At 35.8% G+C, this 27815-nt stretch overlaps 1 protein-coding gene and 1 long non-coding RNA gene across 10 annotated transcripts in view; one reads left to right on the top strand and one right to left on the bottom strand.

Annotated features, from left to right (window-relative positions):
• The window catches only part of LOC110406039, a 36119-nt gene extending 27111 nt beyond the window's left edge, over positions 1-9008 (top strand). The window contains exons 3-4 of the long non-coding RNA XR_002443216.1: positions 5616-5761; positions 8783-9008. This is a non-coding gene — a long non-coding RNA (uncharacterized LOC110406039). The remainder of the gene's footprint in view (positions 1-5615; positions 5762-8782) is intronic.
• Positions 1-27815, bottom strand: part of SDK1 (sidekick cell adhesion molecule 1) — a 367601-nt gene that overhangs the window by 328249 nt on the left and 11537 nt on the right. Inside the window, exon 1 of one of the 9 annotated variants that reach the window (XM_021412025.1) lies at positions 15646-15732. The exons of the other annotated variants lie outside the window; for them this stretch is intronic. The gene's annotated coding sequence lies outside the window, so the exon portion shown is untranslated. Of the gene's footprint in view, positions 1-15645; positions 15733-27815 lie in introns of those variants that run through there. 9 annotated transcript variants of the gene reach the window in all.

The raw sequence follows: 27815 nt of genomic DNA, 5'->3' as shown, positions 1-27815 counted from the left end.
AAGATAGTTTCCAGAATATCAGACTTTCTACGTAGTAAATAGTGAAGCTGCACAAAATGTCCTGTGACATCCAGAAGTAAGCACCTTTTCCAGTCTCCATAGCTCATGTGTGTGGGATTGCCTGGCATGCAGCAGTCAAACCAGAAATACTGGACACACAGATACAATCATGTATGTGTCTGGATATGTACTTTCCCATTTAAATATATAAAATGTACTTTTCCATATATAAAATATAGAAAACAGATAAATAAATATTTGTCTGGGGCAAAAAAAATAAAGCAAACAAAAAAAAATCAACGCTACAATTCCATGAAGAGCACAAGCTGAGGAATCCTGATCATGCAGTGTTGTATTTATACCAGCAAGACTTTCACCCTGTGCAGCTAATACAGCAAATTAAGTTTACGTGCACCTGCCAATTTGTTTTCCGAGAAGCAGCATTTGCTCCAAAGCTGAATCAAGTTCCTTCAAGGCCCTAAAGCAGTCAATATGTCTAAACAAGGGTAAAGGGACCCAGAGAGCATTCATCTAAATTTAATATCTCTATGAATATATAATTTAGTACATCATACAGCAAAACTGAAGTACTAAATCTTGTAGTTAATGTTGTTTCCAGAAATAAATTAGAAGGTGCATACATAATTATGTAAGGATGACATCTGGTTCTATAGCAGAAGGTGCAAACTTGAGAAAAATCAATGAGATTATGTTGAAAGACTGGAGAGAAGAAAATCAAATATGAATTCCTGTGCCGTCCTTTCTGTTACACTTTCGTTATGGGGTTTAGTCATTTTTTAAATTCCATAAAATTAAAAACAAAATCCACATCATAAAAAGCACCTCCACCCTCCTTACAGGAATAAGAAAATGACTGGAGTACCAATAAAATAATAGTAAGAAAAAAATTAGTGTTACTATAACTAAAATTGAAGCGTCAACTATACAGACATTTGCCTGACAAAGTGAGAGTCAATGATTTAGTGTGGAGATGTTATTTTCTGGAATATAAAAGCATTGTGTTTGTAGCATTTTTTATATTTTTTTTTTTTTAAAAAAAGACTAAGTCAGGAAGCTGGAGAACACAACTACCAGGTTTTTAGTTGATCAGACAAAAGAGTATGATTAATTTTCATACAATTGCATGTAATAACAGAAAGGTCGAAGACTGTGTTTTGTTGGTTGCACTGCTGATTTAAAGGTTAATCTATGATCGAAGTGCAATAGGTATACTGGCCTCAGGTTTTTCAAAACCTGAAACAATGCAGAAGATGTATGTTTAAGAACTTTAATCTGATGTGCCTCTAAGGATCATACATTAAGTAGGCAGTGCAAACTGACAGACTGACTTTCAGAATCACTTTACCAACAAGGAGTTGCTAATTAGCATGACACAGTAGCTAATAACTTAATTTCAAATTGAATGATGATTTTTTTTTATTTCAGTAAACGCTCCATGAAATGTGCTGAAAGGCAATATATTCTCAACTTCGGTTTATCCTGTGACCTTTCAGTTTGTCTACATTTGCTCATTCCATAGTTTCCATTTTCTTTGTGCTGTAGACACAGCCAGATCTGATCCTCACCATTTCCTGTTTTGCACTTGTCCATTTAACAACAAAATGCACAATTCACATATTCTTAACATCCACAATACCATGACTCTGACTTATGTTCTCAGCATGCTATCAGATAGAGTACTTATCAAGCAGCACTGACTCCCTGCACAAGAGTCAAAAAGAAATTCATCCTCCATCTCTCAGGACCAACAAATTAAAAAATATACAAACTATTTTAATATAAATATACACAAAACCAATAATATTATAATAAAGAACAACTGTAGTCTTCAGCTGAAGACTTACTGATGTTGTTTTGAGTGTCAATAAATTATGAGCAGCAGTAATTCAATATGTTTAACATAATATTTCTTCATATTATTACTGAGTTAGGAAAAAGAAGTGCTAAGTTCAGAAAAAACAGTCACTGCAGTTTTTAAGCAAGTTTTTACAATTTTGAAATCCAGTGTCACATCCCACTAGCCCCAGCCCCAAGGTCCACGTTTTAATTGCATATCATCAACCAACGTTTATGTAAACCTCTGAGGTCCCTGGACCAGTGCTATCATAGCTTCTTCACCGTCCTTGTAGAAGCTGATTAAATTTATTCATTTATATATATTCATAAATATAAAGAATGTTAAGGCAGAAAACCTTTTTGACTATTATCTTAGAATATCAAGTACAAAACTAGCAGGTAGAAATCAGCAGCTTCATACTCCTATGAATCCATAATTACTTCAATCTATAGCAAATGTTTACCAATTTATTTACTGTGATTGTACTCAACCTGAGTATTTGTCCCCTTTCTGACAACCCTTTCTTTAAACCATTTGGGGACATAAATTTTCATTTAACTTCTACCAACGTAAGAGTAAATGACCTACTCCTTACTCAAACGTAGCACAACTTTTATCATTTATTTGGTGTCACCTTCAAGTAATCAGAGATTCATACAGTATCAGAGGGCTTGAATCCAATCTTATAACACCCGCGAATCAAATAACATCTTTTAACACTACTCCTTTTGGCTACACAACTTCATTTTACGTTATGTTTAGAGGCTAGCAGTACTCAATTTCAAAATGAGGTGAGATACTACAATTTAAAAAACTCAGGATAAATCATTGTGTTTGCAGCTCCTTGCTGACTGAGGTTTTCGCATGTTCTACTGAGGTGCTGAGCTCCAACTTGGCACAAACAAGCTGAATTCAATTCCACACTTGATAGTTCATGCCTCTCTTCTACTAAACTAATGGAAAGGGCTGAGAGATGGGAGAAACAGCTGTAGAATTTTCAGGCCTCCTTCCCGTGTATCTGCTGATCAAAAATACATTTCTTGGACTATTCTCTCCCTGACTGTACACTCGAGCTTCAGAAAGGAAAATGACTTTGCCCAACAAGACTGTTCGCTTCTTGGTGAATTTCTCCTTTCTTTCTACTTTGCTTCTTCTAAGGATTGCTCTGATTGCAAGAACAAATCCCTCAGAGTACTTGAATAGATTCACTGCCTGCAAATGAAGAGACTTCAAGATCTCCCTTTTTCAAGGCACTTCGCTGCCAAAGGCTCATGATTCTTTCTCCGAGATGAATTAATTTCCTTGTCAGATAGATTTGAGAAAATCCTCCTCTGCAAATATCACCGTATCTTTTACTAAGACTTACTAGTTTCATCTAATTTTGTAACTTGAGTAAAGCAAGTATTTCTATTTGAAATGTGTGATTTTAAATATTAACTGCAATAAAATCAACTTTTTACCACAATGTACTCATTCAAAACTCAATTTTTTCGATGGTGAACTCAAAGAGGCTTCTCAAAGGAAGGCAGGAAGCTCACCATCGCATTTTCAACATCTTTGCCTAAGCTTCTGCTTTGAAGCATACAACATGATGAAGAACAAGTATTCCAATTCACGATCTAGAGATAAACCAGAATTCTACATAGACAACAGAGAAATACGTGCCACCAAAGAACATGACCCTAAGCTATTCATACAAGGACCACATTACTACTGTGTTCACTTCCTCATCCCAAGCCTCCAGCATTCAGAATACAACCCCAGAAGCAAGTGTAGGGACTTGAAGCCAGTAAAACCAAAGTGCTATTAAAACTGACATTTTCCCTTACTCCAGTGGTATTTTCTGATGTGTCTAGCCTCTCCACAAAATGCTGTCACTGGGTATTTTTTTTCCCAAGCAGATGTATTTTTTAAGAGGTCAACTGTTGCTCAGAAATAGCCTTGCTTTTACCATTAACATTTCAGAAGACAGGCTGAAATAGGAAAATTTCCTCCCCCAGAAGTGTTTCTCTCCAGGTAATGTCAAAATTTAGCACAAGATGACATTTGCACAAGAGAATAAGGTTTACCTGAGTTACCAAAGTGAAACTTTATTAATTGGTCAACCACATAGATTTCTGTACTTTATCCTCCCTTACTGGAAGTGAAATGGTGGGAGGGGCCCCACGTTCATACAGAAAACTCACACCTATGGCAAAACCAAAAATTATTTTTTAAAAAAGCAATCCCAAGCAACAAGGTCCTGACATTTTACTTCTAAAAATTATTTTGAAAGATTCAGGTTTTAAACGAACAGTTTTGTGTATTAGCATCTGTTATCTAACATCTCAGATCCTCTGGAAAGCAATCCATTGCTGACCAATTGGATGACTTAAAGAATTTTGAATATATACTCTGTACATGTGAACTAGCAAAAACATATGCTTACACCACCAAGTGAAAAGAAGAATATTTCTTGAAGTGTAGGTGACTCTTGAATTGAGATTCTTTTTCTAGATCTATAGTTTCAGATGCAATAAATGTAAAGCACCCTCGGGTTAGAACACTCCCTTGCCCTATACACTGAGACTTGGGTGTGGTTAAATTCTACAGTTTCATTTTTTTGTTAGGTAAAAAAAAAATACTTAAGTCCCTTTACATTTATCAAGGCTTGATCCATTTACAACACAGAGTTCCCCATATCTAGAAGCTCCAAGAGTTCTAAATAAGGCAGCACAAAAAAAAAGAAGATGTAGTATTAAATTATCTGAATAAAGACAAAATGTCTATTTGACATCATGGTTGCAGAAAAATAAACGTACCGGGCAATTCTTTCATTAGTTCTTTGCTAGCTGTGGAGAGTTGACTGAAATACATGGCACTGCCATGTATTACCATGTCTACCTGGTGTCATTCCATCAGAGTTTTTATTTTACTTTAGGTCAAGATCAGGAGAAAAAAAGAATAGACGTAAATTTATCTTAAAAAAAAAAAAACCTTCACGGCCAACAGATCAACTATATAAAAAGAAAACTGACTGAGAAAAGAGGAGCAAGAGGGAAGACTAGCTACTAGTTACTGCTACCATGAGTTAAATCAAATTCAGAGAATACCATCATAACATGTTGACAAGCAGCTTTCAGAAATCATTTTTGCAATTAAAAAAACCAAGCAGGTAGGCAAAAATAATGTCAAATTGGCTGTTCTAATAAATACTGTTAAGCAGCAATGCCCAAAACAAGAAAGCTTCACTGATCATTAAGATCATTTAAGACTTTAGAGGGTTTTTTGAAAACAAAATATTTTTGTATAATGTTTGATATTACATTTGGTTATATTTTATTCATATTCAAAAATTTCTGCAGTGTTTGGAATGCAATAAGGCATAATTTTCCCTGTGTATTCAAGAAAGAATATAATCATATCCAAAATGCAAACATCTTGACTTAAAGTATTTGCTAGCAGAACAAATCTATTAGTATTTATGATGCGTCTTACATTAAATATAAATTCACTGTTATAACCAACATAACCAAATAAAATTGGAAATGAGCTGATGGAACTCTTAGGATTCATTTTCTGCAAAAGTAAATTAAAAATATGCAAATTGAAAACCTACAGTAACTACTGTAGTTACAGTGTAAACAACAATCACTTATATTTACTCTAATACATGATATCTGTCATCTTTCCTTGGGCGATTTGTTGTTTTTTTTGTTTTTGTTTATTTTTGCAATCTGAAAGAAAAGCATCTGAGAAGGTGCTTTATCCCCTCTAGGTTTTCCTTCTCTCCTGCTGTTCTTGGTATCCTAATGGGAGCATCAGGCATTGCAGTAAGAACTGGAAGAATTAGAACAACTATAGAACATTCTAATAGTCTCAGAGCTGCTACACATGGCTTCTTCTGACCCATCCTGATGCTGGGTAAGCAAATCATCAGTTTTCCTTTGGAGTAGAATAGATTACAGTTTGGGGAAAGACAAACCACATCAACAACAAAAAATCACTGATTTATCAAGGTGAAAGAACTAAAAGGTTATTAAGGATGCAGCTGTTGAAAGGATAACTGCACAGGTGCAGTATATTACCAGCTCTGGTGTGCACTTCCAGCTCTAAAGCACACTCACTGCCATAGTGTACTGTAGAGCACAGCACAGTGCCACAATATCTACAGTTTTCCCCAGGTAAATGGTTTAAAGAAAAACTCACAAGCAAAACAGACTTAAACAGAGGTAAGTAAAAGATTTAAGTCTTAAATTAATACTGCAAAAAAATAGAGGATCAACTTTCTTCATCAACATAACTTCTTTGTTTTAAAAGTCCAGGGTTTGAGTTACATCAGAAATATTTGAAGTAGTAAATTATGAAATCAATATGTGAATACAAAAACAACTTATCCATCCCACAGAGTCTGTCTTTCAAAAATCTGAATTAATATGCAATTGCAATAGGAGATATAGAAAATGGAAATTGAAAAGACTAGTAGACAAGTATATGGAATTCCTATTATCAGACAACTAGCACAGTAATAAGACCGATAGCTACTCAAATGAAATGAAAACCAAGGAAGCATGACTGCAATACCATCCAGCTCTAAGTGCTCTCATTTTATTCTGACTTCTGAAGTTCTGTCTTATTGTGCAAAAAACAGATTGCTAGTGTTTTCAATCTGTTATTGATTGGACAATATACATAGTCAATTTGTTAAAAAGAGACAAATTTCATCATGTGCACAGAGAAGAACCACAAGCATGAACTAAAGCTCCCACATGTGATGGAGTAAATTATCCTGAGCTCAAAACTTACAGATTGAGTGTCTGGGATATTTCAGAACATTTATTTCTAAGGGCAGGATTTATGAGTTTCATGCAACTCTAACTCTGTTCTCAAGATCATTTTCTTTTTTTCTACTGTTCTAACTACACATCTCATTAGCATTTCTCCATATGAATATATAGGTGCTGTAGGCACATGCTTGGAGAGAGTTAAAGGTTAGCTATCCTGTTTAAGTAAATTAAATTCACAGGAACTTGATGACACAGGAATTTAGCCACAAATCAAACAGAACAAAAATGCATTTGTAAGTCCTACCAATGCTTTCCAATTTGATTTTTAATACTGCTTTATCAATATAAAGAAAAGCTTGATCTTTTAGTAGGCAAACTTTCTAGATCATGATATCCTCATTAAAGTATACACATTTTACTTTTCACTCCTTACCACAGGAATCTCAATTTCAGTCAAAAGAACTAGGGGATCCTTTCTCCTCAAAGTTACAATTTCTTGAACAAGCCTTTAAATACAGAACCCATTATTCTTCTTCTATCTGGCTGCTGCACAATTTCAATATGCAATGTGATTGAAACCAATGGACTCTCAAAGCATAAAAAGCAAAAAAAACCTATTACATGCTATCACATCAGCATTTTAGATTTTCTTTATTTCTGTAGTTTTGAGGAAAATACAAAGAGATAGCTTAATTTTCATTGTTTTTGTACTGCAAATGGAAAATCACTGGCAGCAAATATCTGGAAGTATGTAGCCATGTCTAAAGGTTAGTCTTCCAGAACATAAATTTGAATGATGTATCTATTAAAACACATTGAATTGCCTTTATTTTTAAAAAGAATTGCAGTCATGCAAAGAAAAATGGAGATACTGTAACTTGCTCCTCAGTTACTCCTTAATTTTATCTAGACATATTGTTTTTAATGGGAAAATGTATCTGAAGAGAGTGATAAAATACACATTTATGAAATGTGGAGTCATTCATTCAAGAGTTTTCCTGAACAATAAACCAAGCACTGTTTTTACAGCACATCATTCTATGTACAAAGCCACTTTTCTGTATGCAGGGCACTCAAACACAGTGGAACACACACCAAGTACTTTGCAGCTAGCTTCTTTCCAACTGGAAGGAGTGCATGCTAAAGAACAGGAATTTGTGTAATCATTCATTTTTCAACTGCTGTATACAAAATCCTGTTCTGAAACACTAAATTTTGCTTCAATTTATGTCTGAATCATTTTCTTCATATTCTAGTTCACAAATAAAGACAAACAATAACTCTCATTGTCTGTACTATCTTAGGCTTTCTGCTCTACACCAAAACATTAGATTTCCCTTCTACACTGTTAGTCAAGACAACAGAGGTTGACAGTTAGACTATTATCTAAATAAAAGCCAACCAAAAAAAAAAAGCAGGTAAAAAATCTTGCTTTACACAATAAACAATAGCATTTGTTTGAATGGAAACAGACCAGTATCTGAGGCATACTTACAGAATTTCAAAGAATGAATTGTTTTTAAATTATACCCTTAAAATAAAACTTAATCTTGACATTCAAACACAAGTACTTTTTCCAAGATCATAAGTTTCTATGTCTATTTCCTGAAGTAGTTTTCCTTAGGCAATAACTTCATAATTCCAACCTTAGTAAAGTTTCCTCACAGCCCAGGCAGAAATCAGGTTTGCACGAACTGCTTCTCTTATATATATACTAGTATCTTCATGATGCTGCAACTGATACATTCTTGACCTCTTACATTTTGTTTTTTCTTATGCTTTCTTATCTACAAGGCCACATGTTAAACAACAGGCCGTATATTTCTAAATGAAAATATTAAGAAAACAAACAAAAATCTAAGTTTGGAAACTTCTATTTTTAAAAATTGACTATTTTTCAGTAATTAGATCAAACTTATGATTTTGCTTTTCAAACGTGCTGTGCTGGGGGCAGGGTAGGGGGATTGACAGAGATGCTTCTATCCCTTAGGGGTTAACATTTGTATAGCTGTCTCTCTCTGTTGGCACAACCCAATTTGAAAAGAAAGAACCATCTGCCCAGCTGTCTGGAATGCAGCTCTGTCTGATAATTCCCATGTTGAAAAATAAACATTCACAACGCCTACGAACTAAGGAAAATTATTTACTTTCCTTGCAGCTAACAACCAGGCTATCAAGCAGCATCTTTGGAAGCCAAACAATGCACTAAAACTTGGATTTTGGTTGGAAGCTCTGATATTTTTCTTTACTTTTCTATTAGACGCTTTTCCATTGGGTTGCAAGTTTTGCAACTTGACTTGTGAAATACAGAAATTATATTAAAAAGTCAATACAGTTGTTTCAGTTTGCTTGACTACTACCCATACTGCTATGAATGCTCCCAAGAAACAAATAAAGATATTTTAATAACAATTCTGATGTGTAAAAAGAAATGCAATAAAAAGCTTATAAAGTGTTAGTACTAGTATGTCATGCCATTATTATCATAAAACTATCTGTCAGCAAATAAAACAATTAGTGTATTCAATGTTTTTCTTTGTTTTTTTTTCTTTAGTTTCTCCCTCCGAACAATACAACTTCTGTTCAGACCAACTGAAAAAAGCACAGAATACTAAATTACATCGATCTTCATAAGCATCTTTAAGTAAATTGCTTTGCTCTTCTTATTTTTCCCTTCATATTTCATAATTTTTTTTAGAGAGAGATGAGATAGGAAGAGTGTTTCCTTACATAGTAGGGAATGCTTGGACATAGCTGTACAAAGCTTAGCTATTCTCCTTGCTTACAGCTCAGTAGATCAAAGACTGAACAAAGTCTACTTTTTGGCTGATCTTTTTAAAACTCAGCAGTAAGGTTTTCCATATTCCAGAAAGACTCAGATACATACAGTTTAGCTCTCAAACTAACAGCATCACATAGGCCCATACTTTAGGCAGTGCTTTCTGTAGTTTGGGTTATCACTAAGCAGGGCACTCATAGTTCCCTCATAGCCTAATGATGCCTCATGACTGAAACAGTTATGAAACAAGGAAAGGGGCTTGCATCTGTGTTCTGTTTGAATGATCTCTATTTCAGTGCTTTGGCACATCTTGCGTACTTGCAGGAAAATTAAGTTTAGCACTCAGTAATACTTAATCTGTTTAAGCAACAGAAGTCAAAACTCACATGAACGGGCTATTATGATTGTCTACCAGTTTGCAAAACCATAGATTATGTAGCTAAAAGGCTATTGCAAGATTTATTGTTTGCAGGACAACGAAGAGTTCAAATCTTTTTCTGCTTGTTAGCAAGAACGAAGTTCAACGTGTCTTCTCCTGCAGATTTTTAAATCCTTATATCAGGACTGGACACACTGCATATTCACAGATTCCCGCATTCAGAAGCTATGCCATTAGGCAGTGTCAGTCAGAGGAAACGAGGATACTTACTAAATCACTACAGACTCACTTTCTTTTGAAGTGATTGTTTCCGTAAGGAGTACACTGCCGTCTCCTTTCCCAAGTGGTTGGGCAACCCTCCTCACTTTTCTGCTAGGGTGAGTCAGATGCATTTGTGAAGCAATTGTCTTTATTTCTAAGGAAGGTACACATAACTAAGGGCCTTCTTCTTTGAGTAGAAGAAACTGAAGGCAACAATTTCCTAATTTAAAGCCTCAATCTCTCTAATGGAAATGAGCTTCTTTTCCCAAATAACCTCCTGCCAGGGTTATAGCCGTATTGATCCTATAACTATTTCTCTCTCTTGTACCTATGATTTCTATTTTCTTGTACTCACACAACTGCAATGAATCAAGAACTTCAGCAATGAACTACTAAAGAAGTCTTCCCAGGACCACAACTTAAATCTCAGAACATACACACACCTCCTCATACAGATAGGCCAAGAAGGAGATGACTTCTTGCAGCTGTGAAAGTTTCAGTTTGTCTCCAGAATTGCCATGGCACTTTGTCTTCAAACATATTGAATCCATCAGGTCCGTAATTGATAACTACTGACACCACATAAACAGTTGTATAACCATTCCTGTGATCTAATAGCAAATTAACCCATTGCTCCATCTGATCTTCAGCACAGTACTGAAATTTGAAAGTTCCAAAATCCTTTAACCAGTGATTAGTCAAATAGGAATGAAAATCATCACATCATTTAGCAGTACAAGATTTTTCCACTCTTCAAAATTCATTCTTAAATTGAATTAAATTAAAAGAGTAGTCATACTTAACAAGAATAAGATAAGAATTAGCTAAACCAATTGCTTGTAACACAGGAATAAACAGTGATGGGAATACCGAGGGAATTAGAAGGGAAGGAGTAAAAAGCACCAGTAAAACTATTTCCCCCTGTAATTCTTTGTTATCCAAACAATTCAAAGCAGGATGAATCAGAATTAAAAAAAAAAAAGAGCAACAAGCTTACAGATATTTTACAGCACTCCTCCTTACATTTTTGAAGTACCTCAACACAAGCTAGCTCTAACTGTCCATCTGAACCCTAGAACAAAGAGCAGGGAAGCATTTCAAAGAAGAAAAAAGAAGTCTGGTAACATTACTTAAACTAGAGAACTCTTTTTCCCCCCCCAAAACTTGCAACAGCTTGTTTACGTAAAAAAAAATGTGTGTATATATATGTATGCATCATCCTTACAGCTACTAGTGGTATACAAATAGTCATGCAAAGTATTGGATAGCCAGTAATTTTCTAACAAGGATATTTTCACTAGAACTCTAACTCACCGTCCCAATAAGGTTGAGAGGGCATGCACTGTACACGTAACTTGAACACGCAATATGAAATGGAGCCCAGAATTGTGAACCAAGTCTCTTATCTTCCCCTCCCCTTTGCATTACAAGCTCTCATTCTCCTCTAGACTCTGTCTTCTCATCTTCACTCCTGCATCCTTAGCATTGTGATACACTTTTATCAGCTCTTCTCGATCTTCAAACAGCAAGTGGAAATTTTAGTATTGAAATATTTAATTTCACCTTGCTGCAACATTTTGTGCTCTTTTTTCTATCCTACAGTACAATTATGCTCAGATTTGTATGCATGAAAAATTCAAGACAATCATCATACTACATGGAAAGGGTGATCACTCCCCTCTTCGTCAGGGTAATTAAATAAAAATATATATACTTAACTGCACTGCTCCCAAGTGAAATATTGTTACATACAATCATATATCCAAGATAACTTCCACAGTTGAGTGGATCCCAGCCTAAATTCAGACAAAAGGGAAAACAGGAACCTCAGTTCTCCTAAACTTCAGCGTTAGGCATTCAGAAGATCAAGGAACAGTTTTCCCATATCTAGTTTGGGTCATTTTTCATAAGCACCTGTTAATTTCTGAGATCCCTTTGTAAAGGCCTACTCTTTATTCAAAGAAATAGAAACACTTCACTTGATCACTTTGGCTTGGTGTGGGTCATAGTCCAATTAGAAACCAACTAGAAATGGGAATGCTTACTTCAAACCCCTAGTTAAAAATAATCAGTAGATCAAATCACAAGATTTTGATGGATGGGTGTGATTTTTTTTTTAATAAAAAGGCGAAGCATTGTGACAGCAATTGATGGTTGATTGTATCTGAGACTTACAAAATATTTTAATAAAATGTCAGGACCTTGTTGCTTGGGATTGCTTTTTTTAAAAAATAATTTTTGGTTTTGCCATAGGTGTGAGTTTTCTGTATGAACGTGGGGCCCCTCCCACCATTTCACTTCCAGTAAGGGAAGATAAAGTACAGAAATCTATGTGGTTGACCAATTAATAAAGTTTCACTTTGGTAACTCAGGTAAACCTTATTCTCTTGTGCAAATGTCATCTTGTGCTAAATTTTGACATTACCTGGAGAGAAACACTTCTGGGGAGGAAATTTTCCTACTTCAGCCTGTCTTCTGAAATGTTAATGGTAAAAGCAAGGCTATTTCTGAGCAACAGTTGAGCGTGAGAAAGTAAAATCATTCAATCACATTTCAAAAATCATCCACATCTTGCTGCTGAGCACGGCTTTCCTGAAAACAACCAGAAACTCCATTGATTCTTCCCACTTCAGAAGTAAGAGAGGAGAATTTTAAGGCTGAGAAACTATGGACTCGAGGAAGCTCTTTGAATTCTCATAAGCACAACCAAAAGCACAGCATCTCCAACGTGCTTAGTTAACCGTTCACATATCTGACCTAAATAGAAGCCATACTAAGTGTCATAATTATCATAAGGGTAATAAGTGATAAGTAGATTTTTTTTTTGAGTTGTCAGCTGAAACACAGACCAAAACCAGCTCACTCACAGAGTACCAACAACTTGTCTACCGAGAAAGCCAAATCTTCAGAGGTATAGCTCAAACCTCTGCAGCTCCTCGTCTAACACTTACAACTGCACACGTGTTGACTGGGGATTAAAAACCTATCTAGCAATGCTTCCTCAACCTTCAGAAACACTTCAGATAAGTACACAGTTTCTTGTGAACGGCTCTCTCACAGTGACAGCTTTGATGTCTGTGTATAAGAAAATCTTTTCTCAACTAATTGAGCTGAGCTTTCAAGTACAACAGCACCTTTGCTCATTTTGACACCAGTAGACAGGCAAATAAACTGTATTGTATACCCTTCATTGTTCCATCCAAACTGCCAGAGATGGATGAAGGATAACAGAAAAGCCAAGTTGCAAGAACACTCTGACCCTATTGAAATAACTGGGACCTCAGCTGTACATTGAATGCCATGGAGGATCTTGCTTGAAATATTGCCTTCTTTGAAATGTAAAAACTATCTTCTGGGATCATTTCCTCTCAAGAAGATAGCTGGACAGCAAGCAAGTTATGAAGCATCCAAAATAGCACTCTGTAATTCCTACCTCATCAAATCCTTCAACAGGTTAAACACTTCTCCTTACAAAAAAAATAATAATCATCATCATAAATAAGAGGGAAGAAAAGTGTTTTTAAGACAAATCCAAAGGGTTATCATGATTTTAGATTACTTGTTGGATTAGTCTGTATCCCTCTTGGACTGAAGGAGAAGATGGATCCATTTCACAATCCAAAAAAAAAATTTAAAGCATTGTCTTGCGACCTCTTCCAAATTTTAAGTGATCATCACATATTAAACTACACAAAATTGTTCATCTCCCTAAATTTACGGATATAGCTACATATGATATTTACTCTCCACTGTGCAGTTGTTAATCTAATCACTCTTCTGCAGGTTGAATGAAAGCACTGTGCACTCACCCGAGCTGCCCCGGTGCAGCCCCCGCGGCAATCCCGGCCCGACGGGCCCCGCACGCTGTTGCCGGGCGCACCCCGCGGCGCCCGGGCTCGCACCTCGGCCCCGGGGCCCGGCCCTCTGGCGCCCTCTGGCGGCGCTGCCGGGCGCAGAGCTCGCTGCCCACGCGCGCTGCGGGTCGGGGCTCCGTGGGCCGCTCCCTCGGGGCTCCAATCGTGCTGCGGCCTCACCCCATTCGACTTGCACGCCCCTAAGGTTTCCTTCAGCTGGTTGTGGTCCAGTGCCAGCTGTTCATTTTCTTCTGGCAATTTCAGAACTTCCTCATTCCTTCAGCAGAAATGTAACTCCGTGGCTGACGATCAAACCCTCTCAGACCTCCAGTGAATGGTAGATACTCGAACACCTTCATGCCCTGCAGAGCTCCAAATCTACAGCTGCTCTGTTACACAGCTGACTTCCTCTAGCAGGTGAGAACCAAAGAACAAAATACTTTCACAGTTCCCTTAATGTGTGACTTTTCCTGATGTATGAAATACGAATAAACAGGCAAACAATTATCATCCATTTGCCACTTCCCTTGCACATTTCTCCTACTCTTGAACATTCTCAAGAATTTAGGATTTCAAGCTTATCTTGGTCTTCTGATCAAACAGCTTCCAAAAAGTTGTTCCAAAACCAAAAAGCGAACAGCTTCCTTTGCAGAAATACCACTTTGTACTAAACACAAAAATCCATCCCATTCTAAAGGACTTCCCTTCTGCTCTTCTCATTGGCTCCACTTCACCTTTTTAAACCCCACTCTGATACATTTTTCCTCCACAAATGCAAACTCCTCCTCCCTGCACATAAACACATTCAGTTTTTTTCCAAATAAACAATGTGATTTTTTCCTGAGCCACACGTCATATTTCAACAAACATGGAAACCCAGGTGAACTGTCCTAAGGTCTGCTGTGGGGAAGGCAGACTAATACTTAGCAAACAGGTTCCAAACTGAAGGATTCTGATTTCTGACCCCTGAAAGAGACTGCTGGAAAACACTAGAAAAGACAGAAACCACGCCTGACTTGCAGGAACCAAGTCTGAAAGGAGCATGAAACTTCTCCACCTGTCTCCCTAACCGAAGACTCCACAAGTGCAAGTGACTACAGCAAGTTTTGCTGGTTTCTGTTTTAACAAACAACAGTCCCACCTGCTAGCTCTTCCCTAGCACTTTCATGACTTCCAAGGAGGCTTCCCAAAACTTGGCTGAATAATCTGTTCAGGACACATTTTGGATTTTTGCTTACTTTAATAATAAACAGTAGCTCATGTTTCTTCAAAATTTCAATTCAGGAAGCACAGGCTCATCAAAACCATAAAACAGAAAAGGATTTTGTATAGCAGGTGCCTTAAATACCATCTACTTTGGCAGTCTGGAGTACTAGTAGCAACAAAAGCAATTAGACTCAAGAAACACAGTCTTCACAACTTGCATAGTTAAGTAGCAGACAGATTGATAATAGAATCTCTGGAATCTCCTTTACTGAAATGTTTAGAAAGCAGATGAAGTAAATATCATTCAGGAAATGTATTGGTATAACTGATCCTGCCACAGCCCAGTAGAATGTACTGCTGAACGTCCCTTCAATGCAGAGCCACTCCCCCAACCTTTTGCCTCTTCGAGTCCATTCATCGCACATTTTCTACTGACAGCCCCAGACAATATAAGAGACAGTAAAAATAGCTATGGCCAGAAACAGCACTAAGCACACGTTCCAACACAGCCAAGGGGCCCATCTGAGGGACAAATCACCTACCATACAGGGTAGAAATCTATCCAGGAGACAGGGCAGGAGAGGAGCACATCTACAGCAGAACTCAGATAAGAACTAATATGTCAGACCTGAGGCTAAATGGGCTGCAGGGCATAGAGACAGAGGGCGTGGGGTGGAGGTGCCAGGTGAGGGTGGTCAGGGCAATTAGGACCTCATGCCTTACAGGCTCTGGCAAGCATCACCTTTCACCTGCCTGCCCTCAGAAAGACTGAGTTGGCAAGCAAAGCACAGCCACACCTTAACAGTCTATTACCCTTAGTAAGAGAAAAACTTAAGCTGATCTAAGTGTAGATCACTTTGTGTTAAGATAAAATGAGAGTAGGGATGTTAGTATTAAAAAAAAAAAGACTCTTACTATGGAGGAAAAACATTTGAAAAGAATACTTCAGTAATACTCCTGCCAATTTTTTTGCATAATATTTAACTAATGGCCCAGAAGTAGAAGAAATTCTACACGTTGCTTAAAATCTAACAAAAAAAAATCTAGAGCAAAGCCAAGCAAGACTAATAGGATGCTTTCCATTTACTAAGAATAATTTACAGAAACTTTCCATTATGAAAGACATCAAACAAGTGGGAATTTTTTTTTAATGCAAAAAGATGATCAAACTTCAGTAAAAAAAAGGAATGCTTGACTTACCAACAATATCACTTCTCATGTACTTGAAATTAAGCTTTTGCTAAAGTATCACACTGAATTGGGGCTGTAAACACAGTATTTGTTTCATTAGTTTTATTAAAAGTGTATGGAATGATTGCTCAATGATTTGGGGATAAAATTTAGCTGAATAAAAATCGTAGTCAAATCAACCTTCCAAAACCAAGAATAATAAATTAATTCTTGGAATGCTCTTCATTATCAGTTCCTAGCAAAGAACCCTTTAGTGCCAAGAGTCAAGTCAAACAGCCTATAGTTGTCATTCCCTGCCTTAATGAGCATATCTCTTGTTAGGATGGAGGAAACGTTCGTAAGGAAAGATAGAAGAACCCATGTGCCAGTACCCAATTGCTTCTAATTTGCACAGGAAGCACTTAACAATAACAGCAACTGTCTTTTTAACATATTCTAACATTTACAATATAGATAGGTTTATGATATACCTAACTTAGAGATATCTATTTTGAGCAGTTCAAGTATGACTTCAGTGTCTTAATTGAACAGAACCAAGCACTTGAGATTCTCAGTGGCTAGTAACAGCAAGGAGTGGAGAATGTGAGATGTAAGGGTACCTGGAGCTAAGAGACTAATGAAGGGGAGGTTAGAAATCCTACTTCTCCAAGACTCAGATTCCTATCTACAAGGCTGAATCACTTGCTTACACATAAACACCTGAGAAGCCTTCTTACATCACAGCTACTTGCATACTAATAAAAACAAAGGTAATCCCTGTGATCATCATTATTAATATGCTGTTAGCACAGTCCTTGGCAGGGCTTGGTGATACACAAGTTAATAGCCTCACAAACAGTGCCTGAAGGTGCTTTCAAGCTAGTGTGTCCAGGACCAGTTTCCAACATGCAGTTTCCATGTTTCCACCTTGTTTTGAAAGGCAAAGAATTTAATTATGGATTCATATCAATATTGTACTTGTATGTAACTAAGCCTTGACTTCAGGTTAGATATTAGGAGGAAGTTTTTCACTCAAAGGGCGGTGACGCACTGGAACAGGTTGCCCAGGGAGGTTGTGGATGCCCCGGTCCCTGGAGGCACTCAAGGCCAGGCTGGACGTGGCTCTGGGCAGCCTGGCCTAGTGGTTGGTGACCCTGCACTCAGCAGGGGGGTTGAAACTGGATGATCTTTGAGGTCCTTTCCAACCCAGGCCATTCTATGATTATGATGACTGAAGAGCAATTTTAGTCTCTCTTCAATTCCTGTAGTATTTTTTTTTTTTTTTACTTGGCACTTGCTCCATCACCCTAAGAAAATCATCTTAATTACTTCTAAGTTAAATATCCCCGTTTTATAAAACTATTTCAAATATAAACATATGTTTAACTGAGCTTGCTTCTTTTATTCACAAGTATTTATCTGCAGATTTTCCATCAGACCAAATGGACCAAAAGGAAGTGCTGTCTGCAAACGAACAAACATACAATTAACAGGATCTACAAGCCCTCATCAAACAGCTGCCTACAGATGAATACCCTCAATACTTCCCAAAGTCTTGCAAGAATCATGTCATTGAACATACTCATTTTCCCTGCCAATCATACATTTTTATGTAACAGTAACTAGGTTGATGTCAAAGAACTGAAACAAAATTATATTCCATATGTCATACCAGACGCAACTTCTAAAGATTAACATATTTATAAGACAAAAATGCATCTTAAGTAATGCAAATATGAAAAATTTCTTGTTATTTGTAAAACCATTTTTCTCCATCTAAAGTGTACTTTTCTACTCTTTTACAGGATCAAAGAAATTAAATTCTATGCAGTAGGAAAGATCTGAGAGGGAGTAACATCTGACGTTATGTGAAATGTCAACAACCACTAATTTCTCCTTTCAACCTGTAATGCTAGGGTCTGACCAAAATCCATCTGGTCTAAGATAAAACAGAAGTCAGTTTGGTAATGGCCACTGCAGCCCCAAACATTCCAAGTTCACAACTATATGGGCCAAGAACTAAATAAATAACTCTTCAGTTTCTAACTGAAACAGTAGTTTTTACATGTGCCTACTTTGGCAAATGTATAATTGTGCATCTAAATTCATTTAAACAAACTTAAAACCAGCACTGGGTATATCTCATTGAAAAATCTGAAAAGTAAAGCTAATTGATGATGAGCAATTAAAGGCATGTGTTTTCAATATGCAAATAAAAATGTTATTAAAAACAAAATTAATGGATAGTTAGCAAGCTATGCCTACCTTTATTGAGGTCATAAATTCTCAAAGCGGAAAAAAATGAGAATAATATTTGTCTACCTCCTGAAGACATGGTTCTCTACAAAGTTGATGGACTAACATGTATTTCAACGTATTCCACACGTACTTTATTAAATTGCCTTTGGTGATAATGTATAATTTAGCTAACCTAATTTAACGTCAATATCAAAATAGCTTGCCAGGGGAAACTATATGCTAGTTAAATATATAATTTGCCTGGCAGGAATATAATTTGTTATCCAAGAATCTTCACAAAAAGTGCTTGCAATTCTCTGACAAACATTTTCAAAATGTCTAAAAATAACTTTAGATTAATAGTTAAATTACTGAAAAAATAATAATAAAATAATAATAAAACTCCTTTTGATGATGAGGCTGATTTTATCCATTAACGCGGCAATCATTTTGAGAATCCATAACTGTGAGTAGCAGATTTTTCTATGATTAATGATACCATAACAAAGTCTCTAGCAAACTCTGGTCAAACCATCTTCAAAGATTTTGTTCTTACTTCAGTCTTAGTAATTTTCTTTTGTTAGACTGAGAGTAATGTCATCTTCATAAGCACTTTATGATGCATCACTAATAAACTGTAATAGAATTAATAGCTTCCAGGAAGCAAGCACTATATCTACAAGAGTATTGTTGCACAGCTCTTTTATACTCTCACAGCTAACAACAAACTTTAATTTCCCAAAATAGCTGTTCAGTAACACAAAAATATACAAATTAAAACCTATTTTTCTTCCACTGAATTTTGTCACATTGTAAAACCGATAAAAAAATCATTGTCTGCCATCATGTTTATCAAAAGTATTTTAAATGGATAAGTCTTTGTCCACGTTATTTATAATTTAATTCTGTAAATTTTTTAGTTATAGTGCAATATCTGATGACTGGCAGTTGTTGTCACAGTAGTGGTAAACCTGCCAGCACCTGGAAGTGGCCTGCTGTACAGCTCTACAGGGCATTTTCATGTCAATAAATGTTTGTTGCTCACAATTAAAAAGGTTACTTGCTTATTATGTTTTTTGTTTGTTTGTTTTTAAAGAAGAGAACTCCCAGTAACTCCATTTATTAAAATATCAAAAATAATTCCTTTTTTGATAGTGGAGGGGAAGAAACTGGGTGAGGAGCTGAAATGGACAGAAATGAAATGACAAAATCATTGGATGGATTCATCAACTACTACATCACAGAATCACTTGTACAGAAAAATCCTTTCATACAAAGCTATTTTAATACAATACCTGTAGATGCTATAATTAAAGCTCATTTGGCTCATAAAATACTCACTGAAATATTTTTATCCAATAAACTAAATATATTACAAGTGAAGGTTACGCTGCATTTCTAGTACTGATGATGTCATGGATAAAGTATGAATTATAATCAAATTAAGTGATGATGATCTACATAGCTTATAACATAGTGGCAATAACTATCCAGCATCTCAAGGCAACATAATTTTAAATATAGACTATGCTACAGAAAACATATTGACCAGTACCATTCAAATGGCTGTTGGAGGGGGAAAAAATGGCTAAAGATAATCTATTTTTCAGATAAATATAGTATATATGTGAATGGTTTTTGGCAGAAAGCATCTATGCACCAATGTACTGCAGGTTCTAAACATGACAGAAATTGAAATGAGAGAAATTCTATTTTTACAGTGACCAACAACAGCGGGCAAGGCTCATTTTGATGGTTGGATTAGATAATCTTCAAGATCTTTTCCAACCTTGGTAATTCTATGATTTTCTAACATCACATCTATCCAAATTTGATCTACTTGGTTCAAAAAACAGCCACTAAAATTGCTTGTGGTTCTTGGGCTCATTAAACCTGATAACGGTTACATCTCAGGCTACAAATGGATACCCAAAAAACATTTTAGACTAATAAGGTCTATGGTTAAAGTCACAATAGTGAACTAGGGAGCTGCTCTAATAGAACTGTAATACAAAGAAAGCAGAAAAGCAGACTTAGTTTTTTAATTATTATTATTCCCACAAGCAACCAAATAAAATACATTCATACATTCTTTTCTTTTATCCAGAATCCTATAGAGGTAGACATTTCAACAGTTCCAAGGAGAAAGGAAACAAAAAAGAAATCTTTAGTTTAACAAACACCATAAAAAGCATAGGGGTCAATGGAAGAAAGTTTCATGAGTCAATTCTTAAATCTAGTGAAGAATCTTCAAACAAAATTAGCTTGGGAATACAATAAAAAAGCAAAGGAGGTATAATAAAAAGCATAGCAACAAATAAAAGCAAAATTGAAAAATAATAACAAAATAAATAACTACTAAAAATAATAATCCACAAAGGTATCACCTGCCAAACGTGACACAAGGGAAGGATGCTTAGTGAAAAAAATAGAATCCCAAACATCAGCATAGAAGTTGTGCAGTTCCTCCACTGAAGTACCCATACACTACTGAAAAAGATGCGTGGAAAGGAGCTTGGCTGCACTGTTACATATGGCCTTCAGAACATCAACATCCTGAGAACTTTCAGTTCCACCACCAGATAGTTTTGTCTTGCAAATCTGAACTCTACTAAGGGCAGTGGAGCAGGGCAGGTTACCCAACCTCTTCCCGTACAACACCACGAGAAGCATCAGGAAACAAGCAAAAATCCTAACCATTTCATGGGGATGTAAAATGGGACCATCTTGCTCAAGCAGTCTATACTCTGCCTACACCTGATATACTCTAAACCCTCATGGCTTGCCAGTTTTACTTATTTCTGTTCATGAAGTAATCTCTGTGGTCTGCTAAGTTTTTGGGGGATGATATTTTTGCTGGCTTCAAGACACTATAGTTATAGATATATGCACATCATCAACATCCAAGGTTTAATTTTGGAAACCTGGATGCTAATTACTCTGAAATAGACATTCTTGATAACAACATTATAAACTTCCAGCATAAAGAGACTGAGTGCTAACTATTTAATTCAGCCGTTCTACTGCAGAGAGTTTTCAGAGTTCAAAAAGCCAGAAACTTGTAAGATCCTTCCAATCTCCTGCCTCAGAAATATTAATTATGCTTCAAGTTAACTACTGCATTTCAATACTACTTTGGCTTAAATACTGTGTTTCAGGCTAAGATAACTACTAAGGCAATTAACATCTAGGTAAATCTGTTCCAATAAGTTTTATGTAACATTCTGTATTTCCTGTGCTGGTGCATTTTCGTAAATAACAAAATAAAACCATTTCTCTGACTGCTCAGACAATAACAAAAGTTTTGAGATTAATGCGTGCTATTATGAGCATCTAATGACCCGCATACTGGGCTAGCTATACTGATTGCAATGACAAGCAACTGTTGACATTTGACCTTGCTTCCATAAGGAAGCAAAGCTACCCTACATTTTATCATATAACAAAGCCCAGAACTGCCTGTCCTGCGGTGCTGGGGAATTTAAAACACACTCAAATCCTAGGAAGCGGCTACGTATAAAGATACAAACAGAACGATTCAGTACTCATCATTCTCATTCTTCATTGCCTCCTGAGCAACATAGGAAAAAAAAAGAAAACATTGCTCCCCTGATAACATGGCAGAATTAGGAGTCAAGCCAAAGAGCATACAGTTACTTATAAGCGGAAAGTAGAAATAATTTATCAAGATTAACTGTAACTTTCTAACTTCTAAAATTAAGAAGTTTGATCAAACTATAATTAAACTGAATTTCATTTTTCCCCCCCCCATCTAGCTATTTTCCACATATATAACTGCGAAAATTACTACTTAAACACTGGCCTAAAAAGACTACAATTTAATAATCAAGATTCTTATTTCTATAAATATTTAGTTTTCTGGCATCACTGCAAGAACTTCCCGAAGCAGAAGAGAAAACAGAGATGAGTGTTAAACTGAATGCATTAAAAATGATTACTTTTCATTTTCTTAACGCTCTTTATACAGTTAGTAATATTAAATATTTTAATTCCTATTAATATTGTTACTGCTCAATGTAGGTCTACAACATAATAAATATTTCATTTCTCATGTTAAATACTCAGGTCATTTATCTTATCTATAATTGTTACATTTTTTAAATAACAGCTTTAAATTTCTTCGAAAGTGAAAGGAGACAACGTATTACAAAAGAATCTGGGATGAAGACATAAGAGGAACCTCACTCTAATGGACAACAATCAGTATCAGGCAGATATTTGAAGCAATTGCCTGCTCAAAAAGTTAGATAATCAAGAAAACAATGGACATTGCTTTATTTTCCTTGTTACTGGATAACCTGTACCCTGCAGCATCAAGTACATATCTGCTGTGAAAAGAAGCATTATGTGCTTCCAAGTTTATTACCACTTGTTGATTTCCATGCCATAAATATGCTATTACAAACCAAACTCAAACTGACAGCCCTGTTTAAGCCAGTGTCTGAGAAAAAAAAAATGAATTCTTTTGTTTTCAAAGGCTGCAATTAGTTATAGAAGTATGCCTGAGAAATTTAATATTTGCAACATCAATGCAATATTACTACCTTCACCAACACTTGCACAGATTTTTGTGACTTGAAAGAGTTTACACAGGTTAATTGTCTAGAACTTCATAAACAATTCTAATGATGATGCAATGAAGCAGGACCCAAGAAGATCAAATAGTCATTAGGACATTAAGAAGGATAAACAACAAAGGATTCACCTGCCACTCTAATCAGAGTAACCAAGCTCTGTTGCCTCCCACAGAGAACATCCCTTCTGCTATTAGAAATCCTTCCATTGGGTACAAAAACAAACAAGCAATAGGAACAAGAACAAATACCTAAATAAGCAACTACATTTAAGACTTAGAACTTGGGAAAAAAACCTAATTTTATTAACTATCTCACATTAACTTTGTGAGTTATCAAACTGCTCTGTGTACCTTGTTAAGCAACAGTCATCAGAATATGTTAATATTTTTACTTAACGGTGTATTTGAAGATACAGCCTCATGTCTTACCTTTCCCTGGTTCCAACAAAACTTCTATTTGTTATTCCTTTCCTGCTTTTGATCTTCTCAACAACCCAATTCTGTTTACTCTCTTAAGTCTCTTACATAAAGCCCAAATTAATCTTTTTAAAAAATACATATATATTAATAAAAAATAAAATGCAGGACTCCTTGGCTTTATTATGAGGTGCCGTAAAAACTACACATCCCAGAAGACTTGCACATAGATCGACTTTTTGCCTCTGAAGGGTATTACATCCCATTACCAGCCTGAGTGGACAGACTAATTTCTCCCTTCCTGAAAGCTGCCGAAGCACATCCTTTTTCACACAAAAAGAAACACGTTTGCTTCTGTGCAAAAAATTAGATCAGACTGGCATTAAGAAGAAGAGTGCAATTTACACAATGACATTAAAGAACTTCATTGGGATTAATCTGTGTAACTTCAATAACATTTATCAGTTACCCCTACAGCGTATGTTAATTACTCTGCCAGAAAAGTTTTCAAACTGTCCCAGAACAACTGAAGCTTTTAAGTGCATAGAGCAAAACTATTAAGAATGTTATAACAGCAACATAAAAGTGGCATAGAAACTTTCAAAATGTTAACTAAAAATCATCATTACAGACAATGTTTTTCAACATGTAAGCTTTACTGAATACTAGCTAAATTTACATCAACTACTTTTATACACATGATTTTATTTGTAAAATTACATCAATTTTCATGTTCAACCCAGCCATACAAATCTTAACCTTCCATTTTAAGATATTAGATTAGGTGGTCATTAGTTTCTTCCTATTAAAAGGATTCACTTTAATTAGTAGAATAGTACAAGGCCTAAAATAAAGGAGACATGCACTGTGTAAGGAAAAAACGTCTAAGACCTCTTCTTTGCCACATGAAAATGTACTAATGCACTTCATTTTTTTACCTACAAATTTAACAGCACACTTAATGAATGACCGATAGTGGTAATTGTTCACTGTTTATCAAGGACTCAGAGCTTGAAACCTGTTGCCTTCAGCTGTTTCTTCAAACATGATACATCTGAAAGATCTGAACGCTTTGTTTCTGGCAGAACTACTACACTCAGAGCTATGAAAAAGCACAACTAGTAATTGAATGACCCCAAGTGTTTTGACTCTAACTTTATTACATTTCACAATGCAGATTAATGAGATCTGCAATCTCCACTTAAGACCATGCAATTCCAGATAGTTTCTTCATCAATATACAAGGTACAAAATGAAACTATACTGATGCAAAAATACAAATTACGCTTAGATATATGAAATCCGGCAGCATATATAATTAAATCACAAAAAATAATTTGATATCCCCGAAGTAAATTACAACATGACTTAAGACAACATACTGATATTAATGTCCCTATCTGAACTAAAAATAGTGCAACCTGCTGTCTGTCATTTAGCTTAAGAGCATCTTAAAATCTATTAAGGTCACAACTTAATAGGTAATTATTTCAGTATCACTGTTTTTACATAGTTTTAGGTAACAAAAGGGTTATAAAGGAGTAATATGTTTGCACAATAGCAACAACTATGACCAAAGTGTGAAGCTAAAATTCTTAAAGTATATTCCTGTTATTCACTTCTATTAAAGAACATATATACAGGCTGATTGGGGGAGAAAAGAAATCTGAAATGTGTATAGAATTAAATATACATTTATTGTACATAGCAGGATGAGTTGTTTAAAATTTAAACACTGCATAAAGTTCATGTTTCAACTTAACTATCAGAAGATCTTACAATGAGTTTTGGTAACTTTATATAAAATGGGAACAAATAAACCTCACAAAAGAAAGGAGGAGGCCTCCAAAATACATCTTTTGAAAACAGATGTGGTTAGTTGGACTTAGTTAAGGGTGGGCACACTATTCATACTATTTCTGTATCTTACTTCCATTTCTTTTTTTTCCCCTTTCTTTATCACCACGTTGCTCCTGTCAGCAGAATTTAGATAATCAAGTGAAGGCAACTGAGTAAGGGAGAAGGAACTGAGAGTGGAAATTATTATTAGGACAATATTTTCCATCTCACACTCCATGCTGAGAGCTACAGTTTTGAACTGTCACATGCCAAAAAAAAATCTGCAAGCGTTCAGTTATTTAACTCAACGTCAAATGATACAAAACATTCTTTCAGATATGTTAAAATAACATGATAAAAAAGTATTATTAAAAACAAGGCAGTTACTTAAATCCTATTTTGGAAAATATAATTATGTAAATCAAAAATAACATATTAATATGATAATTTCAAACCTTTTCCTATGCAGAAGTAACACTTGGTCTGCAAAATTAAGAAAAATAAAAGAAATTCTTACAAGAAACAATAACAGGGCTTCACTGAGCTGAAACACACTGAACACTTTGAAAATTCCAGTATATCAATCACTATGGACGGCTCTTTGGCGTACAGAACATTCTACTTGCAGGCTTATTACATGAGCTCTGAATAGCTCTGTCCTGTGTTTTATTTGCCTCACAGCATCTGACCAACCAAGCATGCACACAGTTTATTCAGCATGTAGCCACTTTTTCAGAATCTCAAGGCAGCTCAGGCTGTTGGATATCTGGAAAAGTAACTGAGAGCTGCAAATATGCATGAAATTGAATCTGCCTTTCACATGGGATATAAGATTTGACTGAATTAGAGGAAATCCATATCTGGCATCTCCCATATTGGTTTTGGGAGCTTTCAGTCAAGGCAGTCATGTTCCTAGAACAGCACTGTATCTTGTCTGGCAATAAAACAGTTGCAAACATTTTCTCTCTTTCACAAGTGATGCAATACCCACAGCCTTTGACACATGTTAATGGTTCAAACAGAACTCTTCTAGTAAACACACTGATCTGGATGTTAATTAAATTCAACATTCAAGTGTAAGTGACAACTAAATGCACTGCACAAGCCCAACACCAACACTCGCTAATTGGTTATAAAAACTGTGCAATGTGCCATGATTTACCAAAGCACCAACACCTATTCACTTTCATGCTGCAATGAATTTCAAGTAAACAGGAGTAGCTATGCCATTAATTCTAATAAAGTGACAGCTAACCCCCAACTGCAGTGAACGTTGGCACAAAAGTTAGTTTATGAGTAGTTATGAAGTTCAGCAGCTCTACAGAATGTTATTTAGAAGGCTAAGACCTCTTGTAAGAAAACAGACATATGTTCGCATGGAAGAGTAAAAAATCCATGGTTACTCACCACTTGATTTTTTTATACACAATATGAACAATTTGACCTTGTTTGTGCAAACCGTCAGGACAGCTATTAAATAATAAAATGCATCACTGAGCCTTTCTTAACCAAATTAGTCTTTCTGACCAGACTGCACAAGCACAAACTGACAGTTACTCCTGTGCTTCTCAACTCAGCAGAGTGATCAAGAGGAGCTGAGCTTTTTGTTACCTTCCAGCTACATATGCCCATGATGAGCACGGAACTTCAGCTGAGATCAGAACACACCCTAATGGAAAGGTTCTTCCCAAACTGAGGACTCCATTGACAGCGATGAAGCTGAGACATAAAGTCAGAAATTAGAAATATTGTCTACTAATTCTTCTGCCACAAATTCAGACTTATAAATCACTGCCCTTTATTATTCTACTTATCAATGGGTGAAAGCTTTTGCATTTTGTCATTTCTAAGTATAGAAAAATAACTCCTACTTACTCTCTAAAGGATATCCTTCATTTAATAACTATCACAATGCAACTAAGAATTTTAAGGACAATGAAAACACAATCCTACTTAGCTATACCTCAGCAACAGTAGAACCTAGACCAAAGACTATTTCACTGAGATCTTTTGGTCTCAGCCACTTTGGGGAAGCCACAATTATTTCTGAAATAATTTTAAAAGCTCTACCTAGCAGCAGCTTCCTCTGCTGGCAGTTTTTAGTTTTACAGTGACATTTGCCTGTGTTTTACTTGTGTTTGTGTCTCTCCTCACTGACTGCCAAATTACAGAGGAAATTGCCTACAGAAAGGAAATATTAAAATAGATGTATTCAGAATGATGTCAAATGCATAAAAAAATTTGAAAAAAGTGTTTTATCTCTATTCAGTCAAAGAGCATTTAGGCTGAAAGTGATAACACGTTTGTTGGTGAAAGCTATTTTGCAGACATCAAGCTTCCATTCTGCATTGTTATAGATAAAAAGTATTCATCTCTGCTCATGAGAATAGGATAGTCCAAATGCAGAGCCATATTACATTTTCTCACTACCTACTTCACTAGTATTTTGGT

Source organism: Numida meleagris, chromosome 13, assembly GCF_002078875.1.
Source record: "Numida meleagris isolate 19003 breed g44 Domestic line chromosome 13, NumMel1.0, whole genome shotgun sequence".
Classification (NCBI taxonomy): Eukaryota; Metazoa; Chordata; class Aves; order Galliformes; family Numididae; genus Numida; species Numida meleagris.
The sequence above is the reverse complement of the archived record's forward strand: the minus strand, read 5'-3'. Positions and strand labels throughout refer to the sequence as shown.